Source organism: Panthera uncia, chromosome X, assembly GCF_023721935.1.
Source record: "Panthera uncia isolate 11264 chromosome X, Puncia_PCG_1.0, whole genome shotgun sequence".
NCBI classification, from domain to species: Eukaryota; Metazoa; Chordata; class Mammalia; order Carnivora; family Felidae; genus Panthera; species Panthera uncia.
Genome location: NC_064817.1, coordinates 90,668,507 through 90,687,915, shown reverse-complemented (window position 1 = coordinate 90,687,915; position 19,409 = coordinate 90,668,507). Strand labels below are relative to the sequence as shown.

General features: G+C 43.8%; 1 protein-coding gene across 6 annotated transcripts in view; it reads right to left on the bottom strand.

Moving 5' to 3' along the window:
• The window catches only part of PLS3 (plastin 3), a 91,722-nt gene that overhangs the window by 45,128 nt on the left and 27,185 nt on the right, over positions 1-19,409 (bottom strand). For 3 of the 6 annotated variants that reach the window (XM_049644221.1, XM_049644220.1, XM_049644223.1), the window contains one exon: positions 1,351-1,435. The exons of 1 other annotated variant lie outside the window; for it this stretch is intronic. The gene's annotated coding sequence lies outside the window, so the exon portion shown is untranslated. Of the gene's footprint in view, positions 1-1,350; positions 1,436-14,808; positions 14,906-19,409 lie in introns of those variants that run through there. 2 more of the 6 variants (XM_049644222.1, XM_049644226.1) reach the window with 2 other exon arrangements.

Below are 19,409 nucleotides of genomic sequence, written 5' to 3'. Positions count from 1 at the left end.
CGGGGGCATCTGGGTGGCTCAGCTGGTTAAGCGTCCGGCTCTTGGTTTCAGCTAAGATCATAATCTCACAGTTTGCGGGACGAAGCCCTGCGTCGGGCTCTGAGCTGACAGCACGGAGCCTGCTTGGGATTCTCCCTCTCTCCCTCTCTCTCTGCCCCTCCCCCACTCGTGCTCTTTCTCTCAAAATAGATAAACATTAAAAATAAATAAATAAATCACTAAGGGTGCCCTGGGTGGCTCAGTTCGTTGAGAGTCCAGCTTCTGCTCGGGTCATGATCTCGCCGTTTGTGAGTTCGAGCCCCGCGTCGGGCTCTGTGCTGACAGCTGGGAACCTGGGGCCTGCTTCGGATTCTGTGTCTCCCTCTCTCTCTGCCCCCCCCCCCCACTTGCACTCTCTCTCTTGCTCTCAAAAATAAATAAGCATTTAAAATAAATAAATAAAACCAGTCCTTGTGAAAACATTGATTTTCAAATAGGATACTAACACCTATCAATCACTCCCATTAAAGGAGCGTTCACATAACTTACATAATTTGGGTTTAACACATAATTAGGTTCCAAATACATAATTTGCGTTCTGACCGGGCCCTATTTTACCCACTTAACCAACAGAGCTGGGGTTGACAAACTGTGGCCTGTGGGCCACATCTGAACTACTGCCTATTTCTGCACGGCCCCCAAGCTAAATATGGTTTGTAAAGAAAGAAAAACATTTGCAGTCAGTTTTGATAAGGCACGTTAACTTTGAGCCCTAATTAAGGGAAAGGTTATCCCCCTCCAAGAGCGAATTCTATTTTTCTCATCAGTAGATGTGTATTACAAAAAAGTACTCTATTATTAGTAGTAGTAGTATAGTTTGAATTTTGTCAGCAAAAATTCGTGGAAATAATATTATTACATCCTTGATATTAATAATATAATATTTTTGATTTTGCCTCTTGGCCCATAACACTTATGATCTGGACCTTTATAGAAAAATCTTCCTGAGCTCCGCAACAGAGGAAGGAGGTCTGTATCACAATGGGTAATCCCCAAATACAAACCTGTCCACAATTTTTGGACAGAGAGGAATAAAAATAATTATGTCTTGCTCTGGGTTTATTTGAGGGGGGAGGGGGATTTATTTTTTCTCAGTCTTTTTTAAGGACTTTATTTTTATAGCAGACTTTTAGGTTCGTGGTAAAACTGAACAAGGAGCACAGAGATTTCAGGCCTCGTGCAATCCTTCAGCAGTCACATGCACAGCCAACACCATTATCAACATCCCCCACCAGAGGTGGCTCCTTTGTTAGAAAAACAGACTTTTAAAAAACAGAAAACAGAACTTGCTTCTTCATAAACTTTTCTTACCTAGGATGTTAAAATGTCACGAAAGAGGGACAAATGTCTCAGTAGATAAGTTGGGTAAAAACACCTTTCAGAGTAGTCTGAGGCTCTATAAGGTAAAGAAAGATCTTCAGTTAGATATGAGGTAGGCATTTTAAAAAGTTAAGAGTAAAAAGCGATTTTTCATGTTAAGCTATAACGTAATGACGACGGTACTTTTAAAAAGTATCCTTTATTTTACTATTATGATGTTTAACACTTCTGATTACAAAAATACTATATAGGAATTACTCCAATTTTCTTTTCTGTTTAAAAATAAGGTTATTTATTTTGAGAGAGAGAGAGCACAAGGGGGAGAGAGAGAGAGAGAGAGAGAGAGAGAGAGAGAGAGAGAATCCCAAGCAGGTTCTGCACTGTCGGCACAGAGCCCGATGTGGGGCTGGAACCCACAAACCGTGAGATCGTGACCTGAGCTGAAACCAAGAGTATGGCGCTCACCCAACTGAACGACCCAGGCGCCCTCCAAGTTTCTTTACACAAGTTTTACATAGTCAAGTTTTCAATACGAAATCATTAACCATCTCCATGAACTTCACCATGTACAACAAGGGCACAGAAAGTTTGAAAGTGAGACTGTCTCAGAAAATCCAAAACATGCGGCTTCTCCTTATCTCTGAAGGTCCTTTCCAGTTTGGGCATCAGTAATGATCTAAAGTATTTGAGTTAAAGAAACAAAGACAAGTGATTTATTCTCATACTACCCTATCACTCCCTTACGAAAGGGAATATTAGATAAAGAGGGTTCTAGACATAGCTCCCCCTCCTGCCCCACGCTTCATCCCTGTTGACTAAACCCTTCTCCCCCACCCCCATGGTTTCTCCCCTTTGCGGGTCCGCAAGGCTGAACAGGGCAGAAATCTCTTTCCCTCTTCTTCACACTCCTCCCCAACGCCAACACACCTATCCTCACACACTTTTGCCAATATTTTAGGCATCAGTTGTAGGTCTAGTTCCTGCCCTCAAGGAATTTACAGTCTGGGGAAGGCAACGTATAAATAATTATAATTGGACACAAAGGGAATTAGTGGCTGCAATAAAGAGATAGAAGGGAAAAGGCTCTGGAGACTTGGAAGAATATTCATTTCTGTTCAGATAGGCCAGGAAAGAGGTAGTTTTGTTCTTCCTGCAAAATTAGGAAATACTTAGATCTCACAGAAATGACTTCAAGGCAACCATTTACTTACAAAAGAGTATTAACAGAGGGGTGCCTGGGTGGCTCAGTTCAGTTCAGCGCCTGACTCTTGATTTTGGTTCAGGTCATGATCTCTCAGTTCTTGGGTTCGAGCCCCACAGCAGGCTCTGCAGTGACAGCACGAAGCCTGCTTGGGATTCCTCTCTCTCTCTGCTTCTCCCTTGCATGTGCTCGCTCTCTCTCAGAAATAAAATGGGTAAATTTTATTAAAATATTAATACAGTTGGAAACTACACTTATGGTGGTGAGCATTGAGCAATGTATAGAATTGTTGAATCACTAAGCAATCTACCTGAAACGAATCATTACGTCAACTACACTTCGATAATAACAATTTTAAAAAATCAATATGACTCAGCATTAAAAAAAGACACCAGAATATACTTTCAGGTTTTAATTTTTTTTTTTAATATTATTTTTGAGAGAGAGTGACAGAGCATGAGCAAGGGAGGGACAGAGAGAGAGGGAGACACAGAATCCGAAGCAGGTTCCAGGCTCTGAGCTTTCAGCACAGATCCCGACTCGGGGCTCGAACTCACGAACTGTGAGATCATGACCTGAGCTGAAGTCAGGTGCTTAACCAACTAAGCTACCCAGGCACCCCTCCTTTCAGGTTTTCTAATTTCTTATTCTTGTCTAATTATCTCAATGAAAGCCTAAAGTGATTTCTTTTACACTATAGGGGAGCAAATATACCACCCCAAAATATGCCTCTTTGGCATATTATTTTCAGCTGGTTATTTTTAATAGCGAACACTGGCGGGGCTCTGGAAACTGAGAAGTTAACCTTTTGTACAAAATATTTACATTCATAAGGGAACTCTCCATTTGTCCTGGCATCTCCCGGCTATAACAGGAAGAGAATATTGAAATCTCTAGAAACTCTTATTAATGGAGGAAGGCACAGTCTTAAATCTGCATGACAAGCTTACTGTTGTTTACTGCGCTTTTCCTGGTTACCTCCCATGACTGACTCCCCACCTCCAGCAGCTTCTTTTGTTTTTAGCCTAGAAGTGGTATTTAAAGTGGTAGCTTCAGCCATTTCAGAGAGGTGCTCAGTTTTCCAGGGTCTCTCCCATGGATGCAGGAGGTATATATGTTATTAAACTTTTTTTTTATTTAAAAAAATTTTTTAATGTTTATTTATTTTTGAGAGAGAGAGAGAGAGAGAGAGAGAGAGAGAGACGGGGAGAGAGAGAGAGAGAGACAGAGCATGAGAGGGCGAGAGGCAGACACAGAATCCAAAGCAGGCTCCAGGCTCTGAGCTGTCAGCACAGAGCCCGACAAGGGGCTCGAACCCACAAACGGTGACATCATGACCTGAGCTGAAGCTGGATGCTCAAGCGACAGAGCCACCCAGCGCCCCTATGTTATTAAACTTCTGTATGTCTCCTGTTAATCTTTATCATGTCAATTTAATCAGACCAGCCAAAGAACCTAGAAGGGTGGAAGAAGACATTTTTTTTTCTCCCCAACAACACCTACAACTCACAGGAGACATCGGGAGGCACATCTGAATAAGAATGAAAAGAATTGGAACATGCATATGTCCCCAAAACAACATTTCCAGGCAAGATGGTCCAGGAAAACAGAATAGTTTAGGAGTTTCTCGCTTAAATAAACTCAATCTCGTTTATTTGTAATTACATAAAATAAATGCTACCCTGAGGCACCTGAGCCACTACTAAATACAAAGTCAAATTTAAAAGCCTTGCCATATATGCTTTAGTTGATAAAAGTCACAATTTTTAAAATAATTTTTATTTATTTACTTTTGTGAGGGACAGAGACAGTGTGAGCAGGGGAGGGGCAGAAGGAGTGGGAGAGAAAGGTAATCTCAAGCAGGCTCTGAACTGCCAGCACAGAGCCAGACGCAGGGCTCGAACCCATGAAACCGTGAGATCATGACCTGAGCTGAAACCGAGAGTCTGATGCTTAACCAACTGAGCCACCCAGGCACCCGATAAAAGTCACAATTTTTATTTTATTTTTTTAAATGTTTATTTATTTTTGAGAGAGAGAGAGAGAGAGAGAGCCCGCACGAGCGAGCAGGGGAGGGACAGAGAGAAAGGGAGACACTCAATCTGAAGCAGGTTCCAGGCTCCGAGCGGTCAGCCCAGAGCCCGACGCGAGGCTCGAACTCATGAACCCTGAGATCATGACCTGAGCTGAAGTCGGCTGCCTAACCGACTGAGCCACCCAGGTGCCCCTGATGGTATCTTTCTTTCCAGTTTATTTATTTATTCTGAGGGGGGGGGGGGCGCTGCCAGGTAGGTATTTAACATTAAGGTTTTAAAAATTAAAATCTTACAAATTAAAATGACAGCAGCTCTATTTCTCTTCACGGGGCATGCCTTGAAATATGGGAAGACTTGGATGTGGGATCCGAAAAGGTCAGTGTCCCAGTTCTGCTGTTTCCTAGCAGTGTGTCCATGAGCAAGATTATTTAATCGGACCCTCAGTCTCCTCATTTGAAGACAGCAATAATAATACCTACTTCTCTCAGGTCCTCATGAAGATTAAGGATGGGATATGTAGGGCACCTGGGTGGGTCAGGCGGTTAATCTCATGTCATGGTTCGTGAGTTCAAGCCCCACATCAGTTAGTGCAGAGACTGCTTGGGGTTCTCTCTCAAAATAAACTTAAAAAATACAAAAAAAAAAAAAAATGAAAAAGGAGGGCATATGTGAAGGCACACTGTAATATATAAATTATTCTACAGTAACTTCAGATCCTTGATGAAAGAAAACAGGGAATAAATATCTAGATCATTGTGAGAGGCTATATAAAAATAGGCCTAAGTTCTAGTAAGAACCTTTTAAATGGGATCTATGAAAAGTTATTCCATTTTCCCTATAAGTATTGACTACAGCGTCTAAAGATGTCCTTCATACCTAAAAATTCTAGGCCTTTAGTCAATATCATTTCAGAAGGAGGGGCCTAAAGAAAACCTGTCAGCCACTTTTCACCCATGACTCAATTTAACTCCTTCATTAAGGCCAGTTTCCAAATACAACTTGAAGAGTGGCCAGAAGACATTTTTAAAAAATGCAAATTTTACTTTAAGTATTTCAGGACCACTTTAAAAGACACCTAACAGCTTGTCAATATTGTCATTTTCCTCCCAATCTGCCCATTCCCCGCCACCCCATCAGCACTGAAAAATAAAAGGTCAAGAGGTAAAAAGTAAATTTACTTGCTGAAGTTTAACCTTAGGTTCTCGGTATGCGGTTGCCAGGCCAAAAGAAAAGGGTGACTTTTGAAAAAGGTCTTCCTCCCGAGTCTATCTTACCAACGAACTGAACTTTATTTTACAAGGGAGGGAGAGAGCGAGCGAGCGAGAGAAAGTGTGCTGTTTTTAAAAAAAAAGATCTATATTTTCCTTCCATTTAAATGTAGCCAAATGAAATCCCAATCAAAAGTAAAAGCTCCCAGGGTCTCTGCATTTTTCTGAGTTCTCTCACTGTCCCAAATTCTGTCTCCTCCCTTGCTCCTATGCCTGCCTCCCCTAGGACCAAAAAACCACACAAAACAAAACAAAAACAAAAAAAAAACAAACCCAAAACAACAACAACAGCAAAAACAAATCCTCTCTCTCCCTAAACATCTGAGACAAAGGAAAACAGATTTTCAAAAAGGGGAATAAAAGAAAAAGCAAACAAAACCTTGTTTGTTTGTGTTTTTCATAAAAGGATATGGTGTACAACCGGGCCTGAATTCAGGGCGTCACCCATAGAGGAATCTTAGGCCTATGAAGTCATCCCTAATTACAGAGTTTGACTAACAATGCGGCAATTATGAAACCACTCCACTGGCTCGTTTAACTACACTTCAACCCTGAACACAAATCTTTGCTGAGAAAGGCGTACCGACCAGGAGCTACCTGAAACTATTACTCAAATTCTGAAAGGTATGTGGCGGAGATGAGGAGGGGTGCCTGTTTTCATTCCCTAAAGCGATTCACTTGAGGAATGCAGCTGACGGAATAATCTATTTACTAATCTTGGTCATCCGGGACCACGTGGGGCAGGAGGCCCGGCGCCCCGCACTGGGAAACTCACCCGTGGATAATCAGGAGTTGCTGATGAACTCTGGATTTCTTTTTCTCGAAGCCGAAAGGGAACTACGGGATAAAAGTGGGGGCTGGGGGTGAGGGGAGACGATTCAACCCTAGACCCCGCCACACTAGCGTGCCAGGGAAACACAACTGGGAAGGCGAGGCAACAAAGGGTGGCCAGAAAACATGGAAAAAGACACTATTTCACAATAAGTGAAGGGAAGAAACCTCCAGAGCCTCTGCGATGTATGAATAATTCGAGATCGGTCACCTTCCTTTGTCCACACCAGGCAGCGCTTTGGGTCACCCACACTTCACATACCCGTGCCCACAGAAACCGCCGCCCTGCCTCCTCCCTAGTTGGGCAAGTCAACAGCACTGGTCTCCAGGTCACGCGGGTGCTCGACCCTGAGCTAAAAGCCCCGCTGCTCTTACTAGGATTACTCAAGCTCCAAACCTGTATTTCCCAATGGCTTTCTAGATTTCAACTTGACTGTCCGTCCACCGCAGTCACTCACTCCTCCGTTCACATCCCAGCCTTCATGGAAGGCTTGGCAGGCACCAGGCTTGGGTTGGGTGCTGCATATGGAGAGAATTAGGACCCCAAGTCCCCTTCTCTTGAAGGGCTTACTATCTAGTGGCAGAAATAGCAAAACAGACACATGATATTGGTGCTACCAGGCTATTAGTGTTTCCTGAGTGGGGAGGGTCAGGAAAGGTTTTCCAAAGAAGACCTTTGGTTTTCTAGGTTTCTTTATTTATTTTTGAGAGAGAGCGAGCGAGCGAGCATGAACAGGGGAGGGGCAGAGAGAGAGAGAGAATCCGAAGCAGGCTCCGCACCGTCAGCGAGGAGCCCGATGTGGGGCTCGAACCCACGAACCACGGGATCATGACCTGAGCGGAAACCAGAAGGTCAGTGAGAAGGATCCCAGTCAGGAAAGCCAAAGCGCCTACGTTGAATTCGCTGCCCCCTTAGTGCCTTTTCAACTGCCTCTCCTGCCGCCTCAGCTTTCCCTTTCAAGTTGCCCACTTTCCTCCGTCTCCAGGGTTCCAGATCTGAGGCCAAAGTTGGGCCACAAGAAACAGAGGGAGGGTGAAGTAAATAATTAAGCGGTCCGGGTTCTCCCAGCATACCCCCTTTATTACCTCAGGTCTGGCCCGTTCCAAAAGCCTTTTAGCTGGTCTATCGCCCCTCGTGTCCCTCCAATGCCATCTTAACACTGCCGGCGCCCTGGGGAGATGATCTACGACCTGTTCTACACGAAACAAAGTCCCACCGTTTATGCATGACACTCAAGGCCCCACACGTTTCTGTACCGATCCTTGCGTGTCTTTGCGATGTCACTTCCCATCACATGCCCGGCACCCTCGACTCACTCGAGAAAGATACCGTTTCCCAAGCAGGCCACGGAGCTTCCCGTTCCCATTCCTTCTCCTCTGTGCTTCTCTCCGGTGGAATGTTCTCCACCCATCTCCCATCTGCCCTTCAAAAAGCACCTTTAAGGGAGTCTCTTCAGATTGAACCCACCTGAGAGTAACAAGCCCCTCTGCCCGGTACTGGCTGTGTTTTCTTCTTTCAGACAGCTCCAATTTTATTTTATTATTATTTTTTTAAATGTTTATTTACTTTTGAGAGACAGAGCACGAGTGGGGGAGGGGCAGAGAGCAAGGGAGACCCAGAAGGCGAAGCCGGCTCCAGGCTCCGAGCTGTCAGCACAGAGCCCGACGCGGGGCTCGAACTCGCGAACCGCAAGATCGTGACCTGAGCCAAAGTCGGATGCTTAAACCCATTGAGCCTGCCCAGGCACCCCCGGACAGCTCCAATTTTAAATATTTTGTTTTACTGTCACAGCCTATGTACCAATGTCTGGATGGGAAAATACTGTCACCACAAGGACAGCATTTATAAGAGAGCTCTTTGATGGAAAGGGCCATATCCCATTTTCATCTTCATATTCCCAGCCCTGATCGCAGTGCCTACAGAGTAGGTAATAATAATCATTAAGATAGTATAATAACATATCATTGTAAGCTTACATTACAGCTGACATTTACAGAAGGCTTATTATTTACATGCATTCTGCTAAATGCTATATATATATATATATGTATTATGTAAGTTACATCTCTCTAGAGACGTTTTTAGAAAAAAAAGTCTCTAAACTGGGTGATACTGTTATTCCCACTTTACAGAAGAGCAAGTAAGCTCAGAGAAGTTGTGTAACTTTCCCAAAGTCACACAGCTATTGAGAGGTAGAGCCAGGTCTCAAACCCAGGTCTGCCTGCCACTACAGTCAGGATTCTCAACCATTTTGCTATTGTAGACTCCTCCACGACAGCTTATTGAGTGAATTTCTTGCCCCCCAGCAAGACCATAACCTTTATCAGACTGGAAGTACAGCTCACGTATCTCTGTATTCACCACAGCACGTAGAATAATGCACACAGTGCATTTTCAATACATATTTTCTGAGTCAAAAGTGGCCCACAGCTAGTGCCCACGACCATTTCGATCACGTTGGTCGCCCTTTAAGGAAGCTATCATTGCTTATGCCTAAAACGGCTTGTCTAAATCTCTGCCTGATATTTATGTCCTCTAGAGCGGTCCTACCAGGCACACTAACCAGTTTTCCACTTCCAAACACTCAAACTTGGCTTTTTTTAAAGTTTATTTTTATTTTGAGAGAGAGAGAGTGAGAGAGCAAGGGAGGGGGAAGAGACAGAATCCCAGGCAGGTTCTAGACTGTCAGCGCAGAGCCCGATGCGGGGCTCGACCTCACAAACCGGAGATCGTGACCTGAGCTGAAATCAAGAGTGGGACGCTTAACCGACTGAGCCATTGAGGCACCCCCAAAATTAGCTTTTGGATCACAACCATCCTTCTGAACATGTCCTGTTAACTTTACATCACTACTGTTTGTTCTATCCGACCCCGTTCCTCTTTCCCTCTCTCCCACTAAGGACTCCTCTCTGTATCCACCTCTCACGTCGTCGGGTCCCGGGCGGAGGCACGACTCAATGTTTTGAGGGTAGTGCTAATGCCCAGCAAGCCCAATATCCAATGACTATGGAAGCTGTATTAGGGAAGAAACAAGAGCCTAGGGTAGTTACAGGATTTCGCCCAAGACACAAAGCTGTGCAGCAAATGTAAAATTAAAAGCGTGTGGGGGGCACCTGGGTGGCTCAGTCGGCGAAGCCTCCGACTTCGGCTCGGGTCATGATCTCAGTTTGTGGGTTCGAGCCCTGCACTGGGTTCTGCACTGACAGTGTGGGGCCTGCCTGGGATTCTCTCTCTCCCTCTCTCTGTCTGCCTCTCCCCCACTCATGCTCTCTCTCTCTCTCAAAAAGAAATAAACTGGAGAAAAAAAAAAAAGCATGTGTGTGAGTGGAGGTAATTAAGTATTCTTACTGTAAAAGCAAAAACACTGCTTTGTGGAAAGAAGGCCCACGCCTATTAGAGAGTATGGAAGATCATTGAAAAGCTCCTAACAAAAGTGACTGTGGCATTGAGAAGTATGCACAGTTATCAGAAAATGTAGATAGTGTCCCCTGTAGCCAATACTAACTTGTTCTCATTACTTAAAGGATAAGGGATTCACTAATTCTTGTATTGAAACCACTAAAAAGGATTGTGTAAAATATACAGAACACAGGTAACAGGTTCAGTAAAGACTGTATATTATAGAATTCTAAAAGTTCTTTTTTCAAAACATTAATGTTAAAACAGGCTGTAAATTCTTTTAAGTAGGCTCCACGCTCCAACGCAAGGCTCGAACTCACGACCCTGAGATCAGGGCCCGAGCTGAGATCAACAGTCGGACGCTCGACCGACTGAGCCACCCAGGCACCCCAAACAGGCTGTACTTTTGAAAAATCAGGACACAACTGCTTACCACGCCTTGTGGCACATTCATTTCCCCTATGTGACAGGCTTGTGCCTCACCGTATTTAATATTACTTAATTTCAGCCTCTTAAATGCTAAGTACAGTGAAGAACCACTCCCACTGGATGGGTGCTAATAACTTAGTACAAACATAACCAAACACTCAAGTATCTGTGTGATTTACTTTTTAAGGATTCTTTTCATACGTAAGCCATCACTATGGCACCCATAGTTTTTTGTGGGTTTTTTTTTTTAGTGTTTATTTATTTTTGAGAGAGCAAGGGAGGGGCAGGGAGAGGAGGAGAGAGAGAATCCCAAGCTGAGCTCCCCGATTCAGGGCTCGAACCTGCGAACCGGGAGATCATGACCTGAGCCAAAACCAAGAGTCAAAAGCTCAACCGACTGAGCCACCCAGGAGCCCCGGTGTTCTTGTTTTGTTTTGTTTTGTTTTAGCGATTAGTTCTTAAACGTAACAGCTGATTTTTCTCAAGGAGCAAGCAAGTTGTCTGCCGTTATTTTTAGAAAACTTTAAGGATTTGTTGCTCTGAAAGTCAAAACAACTGAGCCAAACTCTAAATGCCCCCCAGACGTCACAGGTTCCTAGATCTGAAAGTTCAGGAAAGGTTCAAGCACGAAGAAGTGGCGACGGATTTTACTGTCGACTACTCCAGCACTTGAGCATTATTACAAACGGCTTCTGATGCCGATGCATTTGTACCGCATACTTTATTCAGTGAAGCTGTTTTTCAAGCCTAGATCTTCTGCTAATTCTACTTGACACTGCAGCCACAAATTGGGAAAACTTAACAGAGGACATGGCTAGGTGACCCCAAATGAAACTGACAGCATTTTCCCATGAGGCACTGTTGTGTATTCTGTTAGGTTATCCAGAACCGAGGACTACAGAGAATAAAGGAACTGGCTGACGGAACTATAACACACTTGGATTAAAAGAGTATGAACACAAAAATACATTGCTTCTATGGCGCCTGGGTGGTTCAGTTGGCTGAGCGTCCGGTTTCCGCTCAGGTCACGATCTCCCGGTTTGTGGGTTCAAGCCCCGCGCTGGGCTCTGTGCAGCCAGTGCGGAGCCTGCTTGGGATTCTCTCTCTCTCCCTCTCTCTCTTGACTCCTCCCCTGCTTGTGCTCTCTCTCTCTCTCTCTCTCTCCCTCTCAAAATAAATAAATAAACCTAAAAAATAATTATATTACTTCAGGTAACACAGTATATCATTTCAGGGACATTTGTGAAGTGACCTGAAAAACCTTAACTATGGCCTCCATGACAAAATAGGTTTCAAATTCCAAGTCAATTGAGAAATGGCCTGTAGAAAGCTCACCAGTGACTCAAGGCTAACTCTGATCTTTTTAAATGAATGTTTATTTATTTTTGAGAGAGAGAGACAGAGCGTGAGTGGGGCAAGGGACGAGAGAGAGGGAGACACAGAATCCCAAGCAGCCTCTAGGCTTCAGGCTCTGAGCGGTCAGCACAGAGCCCGACGCGGGGCTCGAACCCACGAACCGCGAGGTCATGACCTGAGCCAAAGTCGGACGCTCAAAGGACTCAGCCACCCAGGTGCCCCTGTTTGCATTGTTTTAAAGGAGGCACAGCACTGGGGCGCCTGGGTGGCTCAGTTGGTTAGGCGACTGACTTCGGCTCAGGTCGTGATCTCACGGTTCGTGAGTTCGAGCCCCACGTTGGGCTCTGTGCTGACAGCTTGGGGCCTGGAGCCTGCTTCGGATTCTGTGTCTCCCTCTCTCTCTGCCCCTCCCCTACTCACACTCTGTGTCTGTCTCTCAATAATAAATAAACGTTAAAAAAAATTTTAAAGGAGGCACACCATGGAGTTCTAGCTGCTAGCCACTAACTCCCCTTCCCCAATTCCCGTAGCCTCGCCCCTTTCAGTATGAACATCTCCTTGTCTATTTCTTCCACTAGTCTGTGAGCTCCTTGAAAGCAGGTTTAGTATCTTATTTGACTTTGTATCTTGGCCCACATTAAGCACCTACTAAATGTGTGAAGAAACTTTGATGGAGGCAAGTAGGGAAAGTGAACATACTTAAATAGCCTACATAGTTGCCTCCTGTGGTTTTAAAAAATGCAGTCTGTTAGAGAAAGCTGTGAACAAAGTAGTCAAGACATAATAATGTTCCCACATTCTTCACATGCAATTGCCTTATTAGCATGCTTTAACTATCTCTTCTTGTTTAATGCTTCAAGATACTACAAAACTACTCAAGATGTTTGCAGCCTGTCCTTTGAATTGAGCTGAAAGTCAAACAGAAAGTTTTGCTCCCCCCCAACACACACGTTTGTACTTGCTACAATTTTGACAATCAGGCAGCACAGTTCACCTTTACAATGACACACATCACGCGGCAAATCATGTTTCGACAGATCTGCAATTTCTAGGTAAAACTAATGTTTGGAAATAAATGTCAATTGCCCCCAAACTAAAGCTATGCTCAAATGTTTTATTATGAAAACGTTTCAATATACACAAAAGAGGAAACAGTACAATAAACACCCATGAACCCATCACTCCAGACATCTCATGATTTTGCCCTACATAGCTCTCTTAAGAAACAAGTTCATTTTCTGGAAACACCTCTATTCTATTCTAGAATCTAGCATTGGCTAGATTCGAATTGATCTTTTTTTTTCAAGTACCAATATCTAGGAGTCACTTAAACCCCAAAGGGTGGCTAATCCTGTGTCATTTCCTGGAGGCATATCAAATACTTCCATTTAAAGTAAACGTTGCCTGTCTTCTTTTTGTACTTAATAATAAAAAAAAAAAGGATAAGATCTTGAAGTAATGGCTATTTAAAAATAGGTTAGTAACCTTTCCAATAATGGAAACATTCACTTCAATTTAGTCAGATTGAAGACATTCTTTAAATTCTTACCAGGCAAGGGTCCCACAGATATTTAATATATGTCCTTATCATAGTCGAAAAGCCCCTTTCCCTGTGATGGAGAATACTATCAAAGCCAAAGATAAAACATCACAGTGACACCTCTCCTTCTCCCATCTTTACAAAGCTAAGGTTGTATTAACTCCTTGGATTGAAACTGCCTTCTCTCCTTTTCAAAGGTCTAAGCCCGTCCATATTTCCTAAGTAAACATCAACACTCCCTAAATATCTGAATAATTCATGACAAAATGTCTCTGCTGCTGATGAAATTAATTGACCTCTGAGGGGTATTCCCATTGTCCTTTCCTGTGAAAATTAACACTGAAGCCAAGGGCAACCTTCAGGTGTGTGTGTGTGTGTGTGTGTGTGTGTGTGTGTGTATACACACACACACATATACACACACATGGAGGCAATATATATATATGTATACACACACATATACACACGTACACACACATCACAAGATCAGACTAGTTAACTAACATGCTTCAATTCAAGGCAAAATATTATGATGTTACAACTCAAAAATCACTAGCGATACAATTTTAGCTTTGACTTTGAGCTAAACTGAAAGCCTATCTATTCGTCACTGGACGTGTCTCCTGCATTGTTACATACCCTGCGTATACGTTCTCAGATATAGCACTTGTTAACCGAGAAAACACTTTTCACTTCAGCCGGGTATCGGAGTCAGAGGTTTAGCTTTGTTGAAATAAGGAGAAATAAAACTTACACGATCCCCACCTGATGGAAACCCGGGACGAATACGTGGGCACCGAAATCACTATTACTACCACGATACAGTAACAGCACCAAAATTCCACCACCACCGATTTTCAGGTACCTTGTAAAGTATAAGCAAATACTCTCACAACATTTGTCGTGAGTCATTTTATAAGAGTAGAATACTGGTCTAATCATGACAGCTACCTCATCTCCTTCACAGAATTCTGAAACACCATTTATGGCTCAAAGGCATCAAAGACATTTGAAATTCCATCCCCTTCACACACACACAAGATACAAAGTAATAGTTTCTGTCATTTAAGCCTTTGGGCCTCTAACTTGACAGATACGGGTATATAATGAAGATTTCAAGACCGATTTTTAAAAAAGCACAACGTCCCTAGACTCTGCCCCAAATGAAGAAAAGGCAGAATATAAAGAGACATTTGGAGACTCTCAAACTTCAAACATGTTTCTCTTCGAGTTGATTCTACTTGAATAAGTAAGGTTTCAAATGCATCTCCAAATGTTGAACTACCCAAACACAGAGGAAGAATTTCGAACTTTTTAAAAGGAAATTTCTGCTTAAATATCCAGTCATTTAAAGTTAGAGCCTAACAAAATAATATGAAAATAGTTACCCTTCCACGACGACGAGAGCAAACCTGTTTCTTTCTCTCTGGCAGCACTAATAGAAGGAACCTCCCACGCCCAGAAATGCCAATCTGGAAACCCAACATTCTTCTTACAATTGCAACTTTAGAGAGCAAGTCATAACACTTCCTGCTAGAAAAGGAGAACACCCTGACAAAAGAGTGATACAATACTTACGAATCCCCTTCCTGACAGCCTCCTGGTATTTTGCCAAGTATTAGTAAACTCTAACTTTATGACATTAGGCAAAAAGTTAATTTTTTAAAAAATGTTTTATTGAGTTTTGAGACAGTGTAAGTAGGGGAGGGGCAGAGGATCCAAAGTGGGCTCTGAGCTGGCAGCACAGAGCCCGACGTGGGGCTCGAACTCACGAACCGTGAGATCACGACCTGAGCCAAAGTCGGATGCTTAACCGATTGAGCCAGCCAGGCGCCCCAGTGAAAGGTTAATTTTTAAAATTCCAGCTTCACTCAAATCTTGCAAGAGCATAGGGGAATTTAAAAGTTGGTTTAGGTCAAATAGCTACAACCCACATACCTATTTAGAGCTTGAACGTTAGCCAAGTAACCTGCTTATTTTAGAACACATGGAACCAGCTTCTCCCCAGTGCCCCAGTCACTCGTCCATAGGAAAGTACAATACTCAGAAAGGCAAATGAACCGTCTCAGACCACTTATGTTCTCCATTGTTCGTTTCAATCTATACCTAATCATGCCTTCATACAACATTTATGCTCCTTATGATAGGCGTTGTAGGCATTGATTGCAAGTATCTGTGTCTTGTTTTCTTTCAAAAATGTAAGCTGTTAAGTATAGGGATTATATCTTCTACCAGCATAGCACAAAGGAACTAAAGCCAATACTCGGCTGAACGGAATAATTTTGTATTCAGAGGCAGTGTCACCCAGCAGTTAAGGGCTATGTGAGTCCTTGGGCAAGTTGCTTAAGCTACTGTGCCTCTATTTTCTCCTCCAGGGATGGTCATAGTAACAACTTCCCCTAAGAATCACTTAAGACACGTTCAAAATTTAGATCACGTCCTGGCGCATGGTAGGCGTTAGGTTATGCGACACCTGCTATTCTTGTTATTGAAATTTGCTTTAGAGCCAATCAAGCGGTATCTGATCAGTAAACTGCTGAATTAAGCCACCAGGTATCTGAGGATGCCCATTAGGGGAGAGGACAGAAAATCAATAGGGGTACTGTGCTCAAGAAACCACTTCTAATACTGACACGGGGCAAGTGGATCGTTTGGAAGGAAATGGAGCACGGTGCAAGCATCAGGGTCTCAGGAGCGAGCCAGCCTTGAATTCCGTGTGACCTTGAACAATTCCTTAGCTTCTCTGAGCCCTAGGGTCATACCTGTATCAATGGAGCTAATTCCACATACTTCAGAGGGTTACTCTAAAGATGCGATGAGATGCAACAGCCAGAGAATACCATCTGCCCTATCTACCTAATATGAATCAAAGGGACGTAACAGATACTCCAGTCCTTTTGAAATAACGTAAAGCAACCCGAAGCATTTTCTGACATCCTGAATTCTCAAAAACAAGGAGGCAGCTCGAACCTGCGCTCACTCGTGACAAGGTTCAGGATGGTCCACGCTATGAGGCAGAGTGCTCTCCTGTCCTCATCAGGAACCGCCACGAGCCACCAGTTGATTACAATTTGCCTCCTTCACGGAAGCGCTTTCTTCCATCAGTCACAAAAACTGCGTGAAGTATCAAAAGGCAACAAATGCAGAACAGAAGGAACCAGAGGCTGTGTGTTTCCATCTGTCTCCGTTGCTGACTCACTAGGTGAAGCCTGTTCCACTTTCTGGAGTCTCAATTCCTCCATGTGTAAAAGCAACTCGCCAACACTTTGAGCTGACTGGAAGGAAGGAGGCACACGCATGCATTATCACGCGTTTTACCGACAGAAAACGGGGGCGCAGACAACTGCCTAAGGTAAGAAGACTGTATCAGTGCTGGATCAGAAATGTTGGGTTTTCCCAGTGTTACCTTTGCTGTGTCATACTTGTCCCTTCAGACCACTCAGATGGGTCTGTCTCAAGCACTGTTAACCTCTTCAATAATAACGCTACCTGGAATCAGCTTCCTGGACTTTCCCTTCCGTGGCCGTCTGGATTGAATGCAAATGCTTTCTAGCTTTCTGAACGCTATGGCTTTTTTTTTAAAGCTTATTTATTTATTTTGAGAGAGAGAGAGAGAACACAAGTAGAGAAGGGGCAGAGAGAGAGAGAGAGAGAGAATCCCAGGCAGGCTTGACGCGGGGCTTTGAGCTCACAAACCACAAGACCATGGCCTGAGCCAAAGTCGGACGCTTAACTGCCTGAACCACCCAGGCGCCTCAGTACAAGGACATTTTCTTAAAGACTGTTCTATCACATCAGTAGTTCAGCCAGTTTTAGTCTGTGGCCCATTTGGTAACCTAAATGTCTCATCATCGGGTATGTGTGGGTGTGCAGGGTCGGGGTGGGGAGGCGGAGTGCGTCTGTGCGTGTGCACGTCTGAGACTCCGTCTGCGAACAGAATCTCTGATTATACGGTGGGCAACAAAAGCTGGTTTGGGAACAGAAGACGGTGGCAAGGGTTGTGTAAGACGCTTCACGTGTTTCTAAGCAGGCCACGGAATGAAAACCACTTTTACACTGCATTCCAAATTCACCACGATGAGTGCTGAGGAAAGCCAATGGAAACCAACCTGTTTTATCTGCACGCGTAAAGCTCTCTCTCTCTCTCTCTCTCTCTTTCTCTCAGATGGTACAAACAAATCCATAAAGTTAAAAGTTCACACACACATGCACCTCTGAGCACACACACACCCCGAAGGGCGGAAAGGAAGGAAGGAGGCACACCCAAAGTTGCCTGAGCCTTTCACAGACGTATCAGGGTAACTTTCATTCAAACGTCATGCTTTCCACCCCGCCCAGTACCAGGTATATTCTTTCCATGTGTGACATACACGCTGGAGGCCTCTCCCACTGTGCTCGGTGACGCACCTCAGGAACACTGACCTATTGTCCTCTAATGAAATTGGATTTTACCCATCTTCATGACTTACAAAGCAAACAAACAAATAAGAACACCCACAGTGAGTGAAGCATTGAAGCCAAGGGATCTTACGTCAATTACCATGCTGGGAACTGCTACCGTATTTTGGACTATACGGCAAAGTATAGGCAATTTACACCGGGAGGAGTATTAGGCACACAACCCTCCCGCGGCACGGATGTGTCCGTTTTAACAACCAAGTGTGTCTGGTTTGTGTTATCATTCTTTTCATACCTGAGGGGGAAATAAGCCACAAATATATCTTAATTATTCCAGTAATCCAAGGGATGTCTCCTCAGTAGTATTTATTAGCTCTGCATTTGTGTAAGAAAGTAATCAAGGTTTTCAAGTGCGGTGTCTTGGTACACGTTCAATTATACGCTTTGCCCTAATGCACTGAAACAAAAAATGGAAATAAATAGAAGGTAGATGTAAGTAGGAGTCCTCCAAAACTAGTCAGCGGAACTACAGACGGGGCGAGGAGCCGACTGAAAAGACGTCTGTTGGGGCTACAGTTAACAATACCGAATTGTATATTTGAAGTTTGCTAAGACAGTAAACCCGGAACGTCTCATCCTAAGAAAATGCCTACCTATGTGAGGAGCTGGAGGTTAACCAGCCTTTTTGTGGTCGTCATTTCACAATGTATATAAATATGCAATCATTATGCGGTACGCCTGAAACTAATGCTATGTTAATGTCAATTACATCTCAGTAACACTGGAAAAGAAGCCATCTGTGTTCTGTTCATAGCTAATAAAACCATATAAAGGAACAACTCAGACGTCCCACACTTTTCTATCCTGAGGGTCTCTCATTCAAAAAAAAAAGAAGGAAATGGGAGAGGAGAAAGGAAAAGACTGGAAACAACAAAAACTCAACTCAGAGTTTCCTGAATTTTTGGCCTCAGGACCTGAGGACCCCAAAGAGGTCTTTCATATGTAGGTTTGATCTATCAATGCATTTATCATATTAGAAACTACAACTGTGGGGTGCTTGAGTGGCTCAGTCGGTTAAGCATCTGACTTCGGCTCAGATCACAATCTCGCAGTCTGTGAGTTCGAGCCCCTGCATCGGGCTCTGTGCTGACAGCTCAGTCTGGAGCCTGCTTCGGATTCTGTGTCTCCCCCTCTCTCTGTCCTTCCCCCACTCGCACTCTGTCTCTCTCTCTCTCTCTGTGTCTCTGTCTCTCTCTCTCAAAAATAAATAAACATTACAAAAAAAAAAAAGAAACTACAACTGGGAAATCTTAAGATATTTATTTAAAAATAACAATAAACTATTATGTGTTAACACGAATAACATTTTTTTTTAACATTTTTTATTTTTTATTTTTTTATTTTTGGGACAGAGAGAGACAGAGCATGAACGGGGGAGGGGCAGAGAGAGAGGGAGACACAGAATCGGAAACAGGCTCCAGGCTCCGAGCCATCAGCCCAGAGCCTGACGCGGGGCTCGAACTCACGGACCGCGAGATCGTGACCTGGCTGAAGTCGGACGCTCAACCGACTGCGCCACCCAGGCGCCCCA